The 12,439-nt window shown below is 37.3% G+C and overlaps 1 protein-coding gene across 1 annotated transcript in view; it reads right to left on the bottom strand.

Annotated features, from left to right (window-relative positions):
* Positions 1–12,439, bottom strand: part of LOC121319801 (guanine nucleotide exchange factor subunit RIC1-like) — a 117,056-nt gene that overhangs the window by 66,364 nt on the left and 38,253 nt on the right. The window lies entirely within an intron of this gene.

The following is a 12,439-nucleotide window of genomic DNA, read 5'->3' as shown; positions in this document are numbered from 1 at the left end:
AAAGGCTCTCAATGAATGTTCAAATTAAATTTCCATGCATCAAGTAATTAGATTCTAGGGGACAGTACTTTACTGTTGTGCTGTACCAATTAAGTGACGAAACCCAATTGAAGTAGAAGATATGGTCGGTTTCTGTAAGCCTTGATGAAAATAAAACGCCCATCGCATGGCCTTTGAGCCATTTAGGCCTAATGAAGTAAAGTGGTAGGTGGGAGTCTTATTTTCATCCATGATACAATGTATTACACCAAAAGGCACCTTTAACCTATACTAGATGTGAGGCACACTCAGCTTTAAAATACCACAGGTGGTTGTTTTGGAATATACAGTTACAGTAAGAGCCTATGGGAACTGCAACAATGAAAATGGATCAGGGTCCTGTATTCCCACAGACTGCAGACTCAGCGACCGTACTGTGCATATACTGATTGTGTGTAAACAGCAAAACAAGTCCTGAAAGCAACCATGGCCTACAGTAAGTACTTAGACAAAGGAAAGCACCTAGTGAGTCTACCTGTCAGTACAGTACAGTTAGTAAACACACAATCACTGCTATATTGGCATGTTACAGAGTAGGGTTGTAAAATATTAAACTGTTAAACGTTTAACAGATAAGTATTTATCCTACCATTAGGTATATGTCTTGCCATTAATCCGTTAATATATTTTAGTTGCTATCTTTAAATTCAGCCCCATTAATTTCGGTGCGCCGGTGCACCAAACTTTAAACAAACTACAGAAAGCTTTGAAACGGCGTCTTACTTGTTACCGCATTTCGTAGCTTTAGCAATAGCCTTCCGCATCTCAAATCATGTCTCATCTTTCAGGGCGCAGGTAGATAGATGGGTTGCTTTGCATGTCCATCACTCATTTAAAAAAAAAAACAAAAAACAAAAAACACGTGAACTGGACTCTAAAACAGTTGTTTTTTTTTTTTTGTTCTAAATCAGACTTTTTTTGTGTTTTTGGACGTCTGGGATAAAAAGTTGCTACAGTTGTACAGTTAGTTATTGCTGCAGATTTACCCATTGAATTTTCCTCTTTGGCGAGTATAATCTAAACTATATACAAAACTGAGAGGTACATGTCAGTATTTTCTGGGGCTCACAATACTACTGTGGCAGACGGTACCACCGTGACACACAGTACTGCTTTACCATATTTGCCTTTATTTAAATCCTACAACTATACAAATTAATTTTCCAGTGAATTTTTACTAGTTAAGTGGTTAACGTTTCAAGTGACTAGTATTGAGTATCACAATACTAAAACTGGTATCAACATCGTGGGGAAAAACGTTGGTACCGCCCACCAGATTAACTCCTTAACGGTTAAACGTTTTAACGTTATAATTTGAATAGTTTAAACTGTATTTTTTTTTAAACAATATTTACATCCCTATAACAGATATAATGCAGCAGACAAGTTCAGTCTCCATGCACTTTAATTTTTTTGATATATAGGATCTACAGTACTGTACCTCCAATATGCGACAGCTTACGCCCAAATATATTCCCATCCAGGAATCAAACCTGCAGGCGTTTAATCAAAATGCATAATATTTGGGTCAACTGAATCCAGTTTAACTTGACCTATGTTATGTGGTCAGATTAGTTTAACCCCTTTGCAGCCTGCATCAGCTATGTTCCCCTAGTGATTTTTGGGTAGCCGCCATCGGCCAAGTTGGATTTTGCGCTATTCATCCCTTTCAGGTGTGTGACTACAGCACGCCATCATTAAACTGCAACAAACTTTGTATAGAGACAGTCAAGCCCTTTGTGAACCTGCCAGACTTGTCTCAGTTTACTACCAGCTTGACTAATAGGCAATTTGCTTTGAAAATGGTGGTTTTGCTTGGTGTTGCACTCTCTCACACACCCACATTAAAGGATCAGCCCTATAAAAACTAGTGTTTTCTTTTTCAAAAGGACAACGAAAGCACCTAATATATGTAAGCAATACATTTTGTGATATTCTAAACTTCAGAAATATCAATTTATTTAGAAGTATATGCATACATAAACTAACATCCCATGTACAGTAGTCTCTGTATTTCACTGTATAGATTCATTCATTCTCTTTATTATATCTTAGATTTCATATAATCTGTTAAAATAATAGTAACAGTATTAATTTTGTGCCATGTTTATTATATGGACGAGATGCTATGAATGATTAATATTTTCCTTTGTACTTTTAAGTCTTTATTGCAGCTGGACATTGAGAGTAACAATCAAATGTAGAAAGCAGGGGATGATGTCATGCATATTTTGATATGTGCATTTTTTCATTTTACTGCTTTATATATCTACAGTAGATCTGCATTATAATAACAATGTAAATGCATTCGCTGAATGATTAGGAAGTAGGGGAAGACACACACACTCACATATATTTATATATATACATATATATATATTATATATATATATATATACATACATATATATATCTATATATATATACATATATATATATAGATATAATTATATATATATATAATATATATCATATATTATATATATACACACATATATATATATATTACATATATATATATATATATATATAATACATACTATATACCCACACACCCACTCTATATATATATATATATATATATATATATATATATATATATATATATATATATATATATATATATATATATATATATATATACACACACACATACATATATATATATATATATATATATATATATATATATATATATCTATATATATATATATATATATAATATGTTTTCATTGCCGTTGTTTACCATTTTAAGACGTGGTGAAGTTGGCTATGTTGAGTAGAATAACTATAGGTTTAATACTTAATGTTAAATTACAAAAAACAATCCTTTTAAGTTTGCCCCAGGAACCCTAAGGTAACACAATGTATTACAAAATCTAAAAACAATTATGTTTCTCCTTTTTTTTGTATACTTTGTGATCAACAAAAAAAAAAAAAAAAATGTTTTGTTTGGATGAAAATGTAGTAGTGTGTGTAAGGGTCTAGAAATAAAATTTAAAAAAAGATAACTTTCACTCTGCTGCCTCAAATAATTGAAGTGTGGTAAAAAAACGGTCAGAAAATGCTTGGCTATGGGGTGACAAATGCATGGCTGTGAGGGGAGTTAATTAACATATTTCAGTAATTCAGAAATTCAGTAGCAATTTATTTTCAGTAACAGGAATGCTGGTAATAAACTAAAACCCCAGTTGCAGCACCTGTGAGAGAGAAGGAATTTAAGCAATAAAATGTCTGGATCCTTTTAACAGGACACAATGACAGAAAGATTGTCTGAATAGGGCACAAATCTTTTGTGAACAAATCTTATATCAGGATATGGAGAATGCTTGGAATGAGGTGAAAGACAACAGGAAGATGATGCCTATTAAAAGTGTCAAAATACATCCTGCAGCCCAGGTCTTAAAACAAGAAAAAAAAATGCTGACAACAAAATTCCAAGACATCTGTGTCCTAGAAAAAGAGATTACAGCCGCCAAGCCTGTCACAAAGGGCAGCCAGTCGAATTCTGATTAAATCACCCCTTTTATCACAAGACACTTTAGTGCTTGCAGCCCAAACAGCAGTCTGCCTTAATCCAAGTTGCTGATAAAAACAGCAAATAAACAGCCAGCAAAATCTGAGATTCCACTATGATAGTGTGGTTAAAAAAACAAAAAACTTACCTTACCTCATACTGCTGGGGGGAAAAAAATTTCTGGAATTTTTTTTAAAATGAACTAGAAATTGATGTTTTCTGGGGGAAGAAAAAAAAGCGTTCCCAGTAGCATAATCCAGGGGTTACTGTATGTTATTGTGGAAGGGTTGTGGGTAATTCACTGACCAGGAGACAGACAGGTGTACTTGAAAACACCACACAGGTGCCCAGTTTTATTTTTAAGGGTGCCTTATTTCTTTTTAGCCCGCAGATGGCGCTGTGGGTCCGTGGTCTGATTTACCAATGATGGTAAACAGAACCACGGGCATACCAAGCGAGGGTACACAATACCGGCACCCTTGCAGGTGCTTCAAAACAATAATTCAAAACAGAAGGCACAAAGAAACAGGGAAAAAATAAAACAGTAACAAAACTACAAAGAAAAGGTGCTGCACTCTGCAGCAATATCCCGGTCGCCGCTGCCCGTGAGACCTGGATCACTGTCCTACGCTGCCGGCAAACTAGCCTGCTCAGCTATACTTTTAAGGGGTCTGCCCAAGGGTTCCCCGCCCTCACTGTCTCGCTCTGAACCTCCGTTCCGTTCTCTCCGACTGGTTCTCGGTCATGGACCAGCGCTTCCGCACTCTCGACGCGTTTAAAAGGGCAGACCTGAGGAAACAGCAGAGCATTTTTTTATAGGGCTAGCAATCTCCCAAGACTCGCCTCTCAGCCATTCAGAGAGGGGGAAAGTCCACACACCCACTTTCCCACCTCCCAGTGTCACTGCCATGACTCACAGGCGGTTGTTGGACGACTGCCGCCCTCTTCCTGCAGTACTGTGAACACGCCAGCTCAGCACAGATCTCCCCCTGCTACAGTCATATAAAATGGTTTGTAACCATTAAGTAAAATAAAACCGTGAAAAAAACTGCATCATTGATAGTCTATATCCAGAGGTTAAAAACAATGCAGCACTCGAACGGTAAATGTTCCCAGGATACCCTGCGTAATGAAGCTTTACTGACCAAATCATACGATACAACTGTGTACCAACTTTAAAGACATTACGTCAAAGCACATGGTCTGTATGGTCTGTAGTCGGGTTAAAGCAATGCGGTTGTGAAAGGGTTCGTTTTTACTGGACAACACTGGTAATGGGACTGAAGTACGAAAATGAAAGAATAAACTTGCTGTTCACTTTATTTCCTCCTCATCCCGAACCATTAAAGCGATGAAAACTCAGCTGTTGAGCAAAATATTTGGGTTGAACAAAAGTACCAAGAAGCACAATGAAGTAACAGGTATCTAGTAAACTACTAACTCATTTAAACATGAGTACACTTCATACCTACAGTAATCCTCTCCCAGTATCATCTCAACTAGAAACCCATATGTGAATTCCTGTTGTACAGTGCATGCTCTGTTTCTCTTCCCTCAGTGTACAGTATAAGAGCTCTATAAATGCCATTTCCTGTGGGTGACCTCTGTTACTATGGTAGCTGCAACATTCCACAATCCCTTAAAACATCATCCAGATATAGTGCCTCACTAGCTCTCAGTACTTAAGCAAGGCTGGGTCAGTACTTCAATGGGTGTTCTCCAAGAAAAATCAGGAGCTGCAGGAAGTGGTACCTGTGGATCAAAAGGAAGAGCATTCTTCCCTCTGGATGTTCCAAAATAGTGAAGCACGCAAGGGTAATTCACTCCCTCTGCTTCTTCTATTGAGAATTTCCTTCAAGCAAAACTGACATACAGTATTTGTCCGTGATAACCAGAGATGAGGATCTAATAATACTACTGTTATGTTTTGGTAAATTCTACATCTTAACCACTGAATTTGCAATAATGGTAACTTTATCTTGGTAACTGAAAAGTATACAATCCTTTATTAGTTTCCCTCACCTCTTATGTTCATCAAAATACTCCATGCAAGGGGACGCAGTACCTATGTCCTGTTGTAAGACACGCACGGTTTGTCTGTAGTTACAACACTACTAAGTTTAAGGGTCTACTGGTTGCTTGTTAATTCTTGGCAGAATTAATGGTAGTTCTAATGATTGGTACCAATAGTTTTTTTTCCCCCAAATTACCGTAACTAGATATACAGAGAAAAATAAATAAATGTGGTTGTTTAAATCTCCCTACTACCAGCAGATCGTATTAAATATGTTTAAAAAATGAGCCCCCACTTGTTAAGTTTGCTATTCATTATGCTGCTCATGCAGTTTTAAGACATGTAACAAAAGCAGGACTTCACTCCCCACTTTCCTAGAGTTTAGTGTTCTGGCACAGAGAGCAGAGCACGCACAATTTGCAATACTGAAAATGCAAATTAGTTCGGGTAGCTCCATAGAAAAATACAGGCAGTCCTTTAAGCGAGACAAAACAATGAATTATGATTTATGAATTTGAAAACCTGATAGGTGCTGGAGCATTTGGGCTCCTTAATATTGAGCGCAGTGAGGAATGCCCGGTTGAGTAGAATGGTTGGTTGTCCTTTGATCTTTATGGAATGTTACTTTTGTGGATTCTATTGCTATGCCATTATGTTCTTTGTTCTTTTAGACAGAAAAAAAATATGTTCATTTTGTAGCTCTAGTGTGTGTTTATTATTGTTACTGTTAAAAAATTGTAAAAAAAACTTTAATAAAAAAAAAAAAAAAAAAAAAAAAAAAAAAAGGATGTGTACCATAACATTAAGACTTTATACATTTTGGATTAACTGGTAACATAAAACTGTTTGCCTAATGCTCTTCAAATTTTAGCTGACAGAACATTTCTTCAAAATACATAGATTTCACTTGAGATTGTACAACAGTTTCTTTCCTTTAGATTTACTGCAGATGCTTCCTCGTTTCAAACTCCTTGCTTGCCTAACTATTATTTGTGTTCTTTATGTACTTTATCAATTTTATGTACTCATTAAACCGCTGATGCATCTCAATGACCATGCTTTTACAATGCAGGTCTCTAATTGGCCTAGATTTGTGATTAAATGTGTCCCAGTTGAACTGTCTCCACTGAGGACTAAGCAGAAACCAGCTTGATTTCATTGTTAAACTTGGGTAAAGCACATTTTCAAATTCCTTCCATATAGTTAACTTATATAATTTACAGACAGTTAGAAACACTTCTGTGAGATACTAAAGTGAAGTAAGAATGACAAACCACAACCAAATGAACTTTCATTGAAATTCATCTAAATCAGGGGTTCTCAAACTCTGTCCTGGGGACCCCCTGTGGCTGCTGGTTTTCATTCCAACCAAGCTCTCAATTACTTAACTATACCCTTAATTGAACTAATAATTTGCTTAATTAGACATTTGTACTTGTTTTCAGCTCTTAAACAGTTGCAGTTCAAGTTACTTATTAAATGTTATAGCTAACTTGAAATATGCAAATGTTTAAGAGCTGAAAACAAGTAAAACGGTCTATTAAGCAAATTAGGAGTTCAATTAATGGTTTAGTTAAGTAACTGAGTGCTCGGCTGGAATGAAAACCAGCAGCCACAGGGGGTCCCCAGGACCGTTTGAGAAGCCCTGATCTAAATCTAAGGCGCCTGCATGCCCAGCAGCAGACTGGACATAGGGTGTATCATAAATCATGAAGAAATATTACTGTTGATATATCAAACAGCTAAATATTGATCCAGCACAAACTCTATCATCACAAGACACTATTCTGAGGTGTGATCCACCTAGGAGTTTTACCATGGTAGTATTTAACATGAAAATACAGGCATGGAGTAAAGTCATTAAAATTATCAATGCGGGAGTGGAATGATCTGGTAACTAATGAGCAGAATGTACGATATGCTCTGACTCCACCACAAACACAGGCACCAGGAGATCCCCTGGCTTAGCTGGCAGACCTCTCAGTCACTACGGGTCACTGGCTCTCGCATCCAAACTATTAGTTTTCAATGACGCAGGTGTTCTATTGAAATCTGGTTAACCTTTGAGATGATACACATAGATGGATATGAAAGTACTAACAAACAGGCTGTAGCATTACAGAAAAACATTTTTTTCCTGCAATGCAATTTAACACAGTCGGGACCGTTCCAAACCATTTTTTTATGTTTCATATTGGGTCCCTGACATTAAAATGGTTTTATAGATCATTACAACTTATGTTTTCAGCACTGACCTCGTCTGGTCCAGAGAGGATGCATACAGAGTTTCTATTCATCAAAACAACATTTCCTTAAGAAATATTAGACATAGAAATAGGTTGACCTACTAATCATTACTGTGTGACTTGGCAAGTAGAGTTTTTCTTTATTGTAATGTTATTCAGTTAGAACCCCACCCTTTTGTATTTTATATCAAATTGAAAACTATTAGTCACTCGTACTATATTTAAATTTTCAGTACTGTTCCCCTCTGAAGAGTGTAGCCTCACCAGGACAGGCCTGAGGCACAGTGCAACTGTCTCTTATCCCCAGCACGATCAGGCACAATAAGTTTCTATGATAATAGCATTGAGTAACATTAGATGATGGAATTCAATGCAGACCTGGGGCCAATTATAATTAAAATTACAATTATAGCATAATTCTTTGCTGAAATGACAATTACAATGCTATAACTGCAATTTCACTAAAAAGTAACACAAATAGCTCCACACATTAACACGTTTATTCTGTTTATTCTACTAAGTAGTAATCAAGGTACATATACAGAAACATACTTTTTTCAAACAAATCGGGCCACTAAAAGTGGTTGAAATAAAAGTTTGCTCAATGTAGAACACACCATGGAACTGAATGATTAAGGTTAGAAAGGTGTATAACTGAATAATTGATCAATTGTATGGTAATTTCAATTGCAATTACAAATACAATTATGCAGGTGTGTCAAGGTTCAACTACAATTAAAATGACACTAACTGCAATTAATTACAAATTACATAATTACAATTGTAATTGACCCAGGTCTGCTTCACTGCAGATATTAATTGATGCAACAGAGACTCCATAGCATTTGCCACCCTGGCCTGCTCTGCATGGTACAGTAAGTCCCATTTCATTTATACTGCTGACCTTACTATAAAACAGCAGGATTAAGAAGCAGACTTAAACTCTGAACTGGGTCATGGCCACCAACTGTGGATAGTCTTTACCCATTCAAGCATCAAAACAAACAGCTAGTCTTCAATTACAGATCCACAGTGCTATCCAGAGCTCCTCTTCACAGTACATTTTCTATGTCAAAGCCATTCATAGGCTTCTGATGTCTTCCAGTGCCTTGAGTTTTGACTTGCAATAAAAGGGCATTTTGTTTTGAAGTTCTAGTCCAGGCCACCCGTGTTTCTGGATTTTAGAGCTGGGGAACAGGGACATTTTTTGTAATTATGAGTTCATATTTGGTAAAGGACAAAACTCACTGAGAGATGTGGTGGCTTGATACTAACAAGTCTACTGTACATACATGTACACAGTAACGTTGTGATTAGAGAGAAAAACTTGTCTGTACATCCAGCATTAGATTGACATTTAAGGTGTTACGATCTTTCATTGACTCACTGCAATAAAAATATCTCACTGAATCTGTATTAAGTTGCTTATTTTTTGTTTGATATAAACTGGTAATACAACATTGAATATCTGTGAATTTCTCAATTTCACTCAAAGCAGTACTGAAAAGGCTTTTCGTAGGAACTTTACAGTAAGAAAATAAAGAAATCATTCTCCTTTGGAAGGGTCCCTATGGCATACTTAAACCCATGGTTACATGGTTCTTATTTACTGTTTGAACACTATGTTTGACAGTGGGACAATGGGCTGTCCAATTTAAACAGCTTGTTTCCCGATTCCCTACTGTTCTCCATGGAGGCCAGAACACCAGAAAGCAGAACCATTTTATATTTTCTTGGGGACTGTTTTATCTTGTAAAAGTCTTTGAAAAGATGGTTGAAACACAGAGGCTGATCACTTGCTTGAAATGACCTTACTTGGCAGGGAACTGTCAGGCTTTCTCTCTCACTAGGTCAAAATTGATCTGTATCATTGATATGGCCAGAGGTTTAAAAAATGTGACAGTGAAATGGTTACTGGACACCTGGTATGAAACTAACAAAGAAAGTCACAGAATACAACTGTGTATCAAAAAAGGACACTACCTCAAAAGTATGTCATATGGTTTATACAAGTTAGATACATGTATCTACAGTAATAAAGACATAGCATAAAACCAAAGTATCTTCAACACACAAAATAGGGGTCCAGTGATAATTCTTCTAATGCCAATAAAAGGCAAGGAAATAGTTTTCAACCAAGTAAAATGTTACATGAATACCTACCTACCTATATATATATATATAATTTGTGAATCAGACTCCTGCCTCTGCAGCATTGGGAATAACATTAAAGCATTTCAGGAAGCATGTCAAATGGCTAGACTAGCTACACTATTGGTAATGGACACATTTGCCTTCTGTTTTCAACACATGCTGACCGAGAGATGCGAGTCTACAATATGAGGCCAAAACAAAATCATATAAAAGACACCACACAATTCAACTCTCAGAGGTATTCTCTGGGCTCCAGTTCCCACCATCTGGTTTAGAATGCCTTCTGCATGAAGAATCTAAACAGTTGTGAGAAGAAATTAAGTTTATTTGGCTAAAGGGGAAGGCATGCCTGCTTTTGTCATATTTTGTTTGGTCCAAAAGGGAATTAAGAACTTCATATGAATGGTTTAAATAGCTAACATTCTTTGTGCTCCTTTTTTGATTCTCTGAAATGTTGAGAAAGCAACAGGCTTTGTGATTTCCTGATCTCTGCCGTTTACACAACTGCGGTGAAGCCAGTTAGAAAAAGCAGTGCCCCTTGAATTTGTATAACTGAAGTAGCTGATGCACAGAAAGGGCACAGGATAATAAGATGTAGCAAAGCTTAATGCTTACGATCTTTGATAAGATCACTTTCCATCACACTATAGTGGGAGGGAAGACCTAGGCATTCTCATGACAGTGTTCACAAAAAAACGGATGGACTTCCTAGTCAGACCACTATTCAGTGCCTATAGAAAGTCTACACCCCCTTTCAAAATGTTCACTTTTTGTTGCCTTATAGCCTGGAATTAAAATGTATTAAAATATTCTAAAAATTGATCAAAAATATAAACTGAAATAGCTTGGTTGGATAAGTGTCCACCCCCCCTTGTAATAGCTATCCTAAATTACCTCAGGTGTAACCAATCGCCTTCAAAATCACACACCAAGTTAAGTGACCGCCACCTGTGTTAAATTGTAGAGATTCACATGATTGCAGGATAAATTCAGCAGTTCCTGTAGGTTCCCTCTGCTGGGTAGTGCATTTCAAAGCAAAGACACAACCAAGAGCACCAAGGCGCTTTTCAAAAGAACTCCGGGACAAAGTTGTTGAAAGGCACAGATCAGGGGATGGGTATAAGAAAAATATTAAAGGCCTTGAATATCCCTTGGAGCACGGTCAAGACGATTATTAAGAAGTGGAAGGTGTATGGCACCACCAAGACCCTGCCTAGATCAGGCCATCCCTCCAAACTGGATGACCGAGCAAGGAGACTGATCAGAGAGGCTACCAAGAGGCCAATGGCAACTTTGCAAGAGCTACAGGCTTTTATGGCCAAGACTAGTCAAAGTGTGCATGTGACAACAATATCCCAAGCACTCCACAAATCTGGCCTGTAAGGTAGGGTGACAAGAAGGAAGCCATTACTCAAGAAAGCCCACCTTGAATCCTGTTTGAAGTATGCAAAAAAACACTCAGGAGATTCTGTAGCCATGTGGCAAAAAGTTTTGTGGTCTGACGAAACTAAAATGGAACTTTTTGGCCTAAATGCAAAGCGTTATGTTTGGCGCAAACCCAACACAGTGCATCACCCAAAGAACACCATCCCTACTGTGAAGCATGGTGGCAGCATCATGTTATGGGGATGTTTCTCATCGGCAGGGACTGGGGCACTTGTCAGGATAGAAGGGAAAATGAATGGAGCAAAGTACAGAGAAGTCCTTGAGGAAAACCTGCTGCCCTCTGCAAGAAAGCTGAAACTGGGACGGAAGTTCACCTTTCAGCATGACAATGACCCAAAGCACACAGCCAAAGCTACACAGGAGTGGCTAAGGAATAAAAAGGTAAATGTCCTTGAGTGGCCCAGTCAGAGCTCCGACCTAAATTCAATCAAAAATTTGTGGCATGACTTGAAGATTGCTGTCCACCAACACTCCCCAAGGAGCTTGACAGAGCTTGAACAGTTTTGTAAAGAAGAATGGTCAAATACTGCCAAATCTAGGTGTGCAAAGTTGGTAGAGACCTATCCCAACAGACTCAAAGCTGTAATTTCTGCCAAAGGTGCTTCCACCAAGTATTACCTCCGGGGGGTGGAGACGTATCCAATTGTGATCTTTCAGTTTTGTATTTTTAATATATAATTTTTTTTCTCAATAAAAACTTTTTTCCCCTTAACATTGTGGAGTATGGTGTGTAGATAAGTGGAAAAAAAATCATAATTTAAATGCATGAAACTCTGAGGTACTGACACAACAAAATGCGAAAAAAGTTCAAGGAGGTGTAGACTTTCTATAGGCACTGTACATCAAATTCCAAATTGTATAAATAGGGATGTTTCTAGGGATACCGGGTAATTCATATAGTACTGTAGCTCAAAAAGCTACTGACTTTTATAGGGACGCCCTTTGCGTGTGACAATTTTCATAGGAGGCACTTTTTTCCAATGCTGGGTATAGATGACCTGCCAAAAAGATCTTTGCACTTCT

The sequence above is a fragment of the Polyodon spathula genome, chromosome 1, assembly GCF_017654505.1.
Source record: "Polyodon spathula isolate WHYD16114869_AA chromosome 1, ASM1765450v1, whole genome shotgun sequence".
NCBI classification, from domain to species: domain Eukaryota; kingdom Metazoa; phylum Chordata; class Actinopteri; order Acipenseriformes; family Polyodontidae; genus Polyodon; species Polyodon spathula.
Note: the sequence above shows the minus strand (reverse complement) of the source record. Positions and strands in the feature narration are given on the sequence as shown.